This window comes from Bos indicus, chromosome 7, assembly GCF_029378745.1.
Source record: "Bos indicus isolate NIAB-ARS_2022 breed Sahiwal x Tharparkar chromosome 7, NIAB-ARS_B.indTharparkar_mat_pri_1.0, whole genome shotgun sequence".
Lineage (NCBI taxonomy): Eukaryota > Metazoa > Chordata > Mammalia > Artiodactyla > Bovidae > Bos > Bos indicus.
The window spans coordinates 22,174,695-22,180,085 of record NC_091766.1 but is presented as its reverse complement, the minus strand read 5'-3'; positions in this window follow the sequence as shown (position 1 = coordinate 22,180,085).

Here is a 5,391-nt window from a genome sequence, read left to right as displayed (position 1 = left end):
AAACCGCATCTCCTGAGTCTCCTGCATTGGCAGGTGGATTCTTTACTACCGAGCCACCTGAAAAGCCCAAGTTTTATATACTGTATTCTTAAAATGAAATAACCCAGAAAAAAAGGTGTCATTAAAAAAATCATGTGCGTGCATATTCAATTGGTCCCAACTCTTTGCAAGCCCATGGACTGTGGCCCGCCAGGTTCCTCTGTCCATGGAATTTTCCAGGCAAGAATACTAGAATGGGTTGCCATTTTCTATTCCAGGGGAATCTTCCTGAGCCAGGGATCAAAACCTGAGTCTCCAGCATTGGCAGGCAGATTCATTACCACTGCGCTACGTGAGAAGAAAACCGCAAGGAAAATAAAATACATTTCAGTTCAGTTCAGTTCGGTTGCTCAGTCGTGTCTGACTCTGCGACCCCATAAATCGCAGCATGCCAGGCCTCCCTGTCCATCATCAACTCCCGGAGTTCACTCAAACTCATGTGCATCAAGTGGGTGATGCCATCCATCCATCTCATCCTCTGTCATCCTCTTCTCCTCCTGCCCCCAATCCCTCCCAGCATCAGTCTTTTCCAATGAGTCAACTCTTCCCATGAGGTGGCCAAAGTATTGGAGTTTCAGCTTCAGCATCAGTCCTTCCAATGAACACCCAGGAGTGATCTCCTTTAGAATGGACTGGTTGGATCTCCTTGAAGTCCAAGGGACTCTCAAGAGTCTTCTCCAACACCACAGTTCAAAAGCATCAATTCTTCGGCGCTCAGCCTTCTTCACAGTCCAACTCTCACATCCATACATGACCACTGGAAAAACCATAGCCTTGACTAGACGAACCTTTGTTGGCAAAGTAATGTCTCTGCTTTTGAATATGCTATCTAGGTTGGTCATAACTTTTCTTCCAAGGAGTAAGCGTCTTTTAATTTCATGGCTGCAATCACCATCTGCAGTGATTTTGGAGCCCCAAAAAATAAAGTCTGACACTGTTTCTACTGTTTCCCCACCTATTTCCCATGAAGTGATGGGACCAGATGCCATGATCTTAGTTTTCTGAATGTTGAGCTTTAAGCCAACTTTTTCACTCTCCTCTTTCACTTTCATCAAGAGGCTTTTTAGTTCCTCTTCACTTTCTGCCATAAGGGTGGTTATATATATATATATATATATATATATATATATATATATATCTGAGGTTATTGATATTTCTCCCAGCAATCTTGATTCCAGCTTGTGCTTCTTTCAGCCCAGCATTTCTCATGATGTACTCTGCATAGAAGTTAAATAAGCAGGGTGACAATATACACATACTCCTTGACGTACTCCTTTTCCTATTTGGAACCAGTCTGTTGTTCCATGTCCAGTTCTAACTGTTGCTTCCTGAATGGGTGAATTTAACTCAGATGACCATTATATCTACTACTGCTGGCAGGAATCCCTTATAAAAAATGGAGTAGCCATCATGGTCAACAAAAGAGTCTGAAATGCAGTACTTGGATGCAATCTCAAAGACAGAATGATCTCTGTTCATTTCCAAGGCAAACCATTCAATATCACGGTGATCCAAGCCTATGCCCCAACCAGTAACGCTGAAGAAGCTGAAGTTGAACAGTTCTATGAAGACCTACAAGACCTTTTAGAACTAACACCCAAAAAAGATGTCCTTTTCATTATAGGGGACTGGAATGCAAAAGTAGGGAGTCAAGAAACACCTGAAGTAACAGGCAAATTTGGCCTTGGAGTACGGAATGAAGCAGGGCAAAGGCTAATAGAGTTTTGCCAAGAGAACGCACTGGTCATAGCAAACACCCTCTTCCAACAACACAAGAGAAGACTCCACACATGGACATCACCAGATGGTCAACACCGAAATCAGATTGATTATATTCTTTGCAGCCAAAGATGGAGACGCTCTATACAGTCAGCAAAAACAAGACTGGGAGCTGACTGTGGCTCAGATCATGAACCACGTATTGCCAAATTCAGACTTAAATTGAAGAAAGTGGGGAAAACCACTAGACATTCAGGTGTGACCTAAATAAAATCCCTTATAATTATACAGTGGAAGTGAGAAATAGATTTTAGGGACTAGATCTGATAGAGTGCCTGATGAACTATGGACGGAGGTTCGTGACGTTGTACAGGAGACGGGGATCAAGACCATCCCTATGGAAAAGAAATGCAAAAAAAAAAAAAAATACATTTACAGTATAGTAATGTATTTATTCGAAGAAGGTGATGGCACCCCACTCCAGTACTCTTGCCTGGAAAATCCCATGGACGGAGGAGCCTGGTAGGCTGCAGTCCATGGGGTCGCGAAGAGTTGGACACGACTGAGCGACTTCACTTTCACTTTTCACTTTCATGCATCGGAGAAGGAAATGGCAACCCACTCCAGTGTTCTTGCCTGGAGAATCCCAGGGACGGGAGCCTGGTGGGCTGCCGTCTGTGGGGTCGCACAGAGTCGGACACGACTGAGGCGACTTAGCAGCAGCAGCAATGTATTTACTGGGGCTTCCCAGGTGGCGCTAGGGGTACAGAGCCTGTCTGCCCACGGAGGAGATGTAAGAGATGTGAGCTTGATCCCAGGGTGGGGAGATCCCCTGGAGGAGGGCATGGCAACCCACTCCAGTATGGTAGGAGACAGTCCATGGGATTGCAAAGAGTCGGGACATGACTGAAGTGCATGCATGCACTGTATTTATTGGTTCCATAAGTGTATGCTGTCTGTTTCTAAGATGACTTGTCTGTCAGCACCTACAACAATGCTATCTTATACAATACCAAACACTATAGATGATATGTGTATTACTAACAGTAGACATCAAAAATGAGAAGACAATGTGAAAAAGAAATTCATATTTTTTTACAGGTATAATAATTCAGGCACTGATAATGAAGAAGCAGCAAAATGATTGCTTTACTGCAGCCCAGTGTAATAAACAGGATTACTTCAAGGTAGCTTAGCCTATCCACCAATGAATGAACCATTATACAGCTGTTATGGCATACAGTATTGCAGTCATATTCATAATACAGTACTGGGAATACTGTTACATTAAAAAAAAAAAAATCCACCTAACTGTGATGATAGGCTGATGTGAAATTTCTCCAAGTACAAGAGAAAAAGGCACATTGTACCATAATGTAATCCTTTGAAAGCAAAGATATGAAATAGTAAGAAAACTAACACATTATTAATTTTGTGTTAAATATTTCACTCAGTTTACATGTATATAAGGACAGACTAGTATCCACATATATTTTAAGCATTCATGATATAAGTTTTTCTTTTTATTTATTTATTTTTATTCTTCTTTTTTTAATTTTTTATTTTATTTTTTTTAATTTAATTTTATTTTTAAACTTTACAATATTGTATTGGTTTTGCCATATATCAACATGAATCTGCCACAGGTATACACGTGTTCCCCATCCTGAACCCTCCTCCCTCCTCCCTCCCTGTACCATCCCTCTGGGTTGTCCCAGTGCACCAGCCCCGAGCATCTAGTATCATGCATCGAATCTGGACTGGCGACTCGTTTCATATATGATATTATACATGTTTCAATGCCTTCTCCTAAATCATCCCACCCTCTCCCTCTCCCACAGAGTCCAAAAGACTGTTCTATACATCAGTGTCTCTTTTGCTGTCTCGTATACAGGGTTATTGTTACCATCTTTCTAAATTTTTTCAATATTTCTAGGCTCCACATCTTGTCTGTCAGTTTTTTCAAACTGTTGCCAATCTCCAATATATATTTATTGGGGAAAAAAATCTATGTATAAGTGGAATTTCTCAGTTCAAACCCATGTTGTTCAAAGGTCAACTATAGTTTTTAAGAGCCTGAAACATTGATACTAGCATTTAAGTCCCAACACTGTCACCTCACAGTTTGGGGGCAGCTTCTTTGAGAAGGAGGACTGTGGGGCTGAGGGCCTTATATGCCTGTCCCTCCCCTGCTCCTGGTTTTGTCTGAGATAAATATTATGAGCACAACAGGAATGAATGCATGTCCCAAATCTTTGTGTTCCAGGTGAGAAACAAGAGAGTGCCAAGCACCGAATGCTTTTACATTTATGAATAACAAGAATGACATGGCCACCCCCAGTTCCCCAGATATTGAAGCAGTGCCAAGTAGGCTTGAGGTCAATAGACAGCTCTATTTGGGGACACTTCCTCTGTAACTTGCCTGGCTCCAGACCATCCTTGAGATCTTAGCTGCCCCACAGTCCAGCACGGAGAGGCTGCCCCATTTCTGGGTTCCCTTTTGCCACCCCACTCCCCACCCCACCAGGCTTATCGTCCTAAACTGGGCTTCCCCATCTATCTTCTCTATTGGACGGGGCTTGGGGAGCAGGTCCACTTGGCACAGATGTGCCCCCAAGAAGGCCGTGTCCCTGCAGATTGGAATAAAAAGCTGAGGGTGCACAGGTTGAGGCTGTCCGGGACCCAGGCAAGGAATACAGAGCTGGGAAAACTAGGCCTCTCCATCTGGGCCCACCCAGGTGGCTCTTTCCTGTGCTCTTGCTCAGGTGGGCATGTGAAACCTGATGGTACTGCATGGCCAGCCAGGAGCCCTGAGCTGCCTGTTGTATGGATAAAACCAGATGGCGTGGTCAGGGCCACCAATGGAAGCACAACTGAGGTCACAGAGACTAAATCTGACACAAGATGCCATGGAGAAGCTGACAGAAGAGCCTGTCGTGATGACTCAGGCCTGGGCCCCTGACAATGGTGGGCACCCAGAAAAGGGGCCTGTGGGGGCAAGGGACAGGAAGGAGCAGGAGTGGACCTCTGGATGAATGGGTCCCAGGGGCCACGACCTCAGGCACTGCACCCTACTCTGAATGTATCTAGGCCACAGGCAGGACCAAGCCAGGCTGGCAGGGATCCACAGGCCAAGGCCCAAGGACCCATACTGAGACTCACAGGGTCTCTCTCCTACAGACCCCATCCTGCCCCAGCCCTAGCAGGGCCTCCCCGTGCATCCGCCCAGGGCTGGGAGCCATCAGCTCATTTCCCTTCATGATTGCAATCAGCCAGCCTGCAGAGGAGGTTTTCCCTTTGCTGGGCTGATGCAAACGCCTGGGCTGGAATCACTTTCTAACAGGGGGTGGCCGGGCCTCTCCCAAGGGGTTGGGCAGGACTGTGGCCTGCAGGGGAAGAGAAGGGGGTTTCTGTAATTTCACATGAAGCAGTTTCTTTAGAGTCTGGCAAACCTCAGAGGAGACTCCTGCAGGAGGCCCAGGCTCTGCCTGGTTCCCCTGAGAGGCTGCTGGAGCTCTGTGGAGAACACCCACTTCTCTGTCCTCCACAGGGGCACCCCTCCCACTGCCCACCCCCCCACAATCACATTTGCTTAGAGGAATGTGACTCTGTTCCTCACACACACGATGAGAC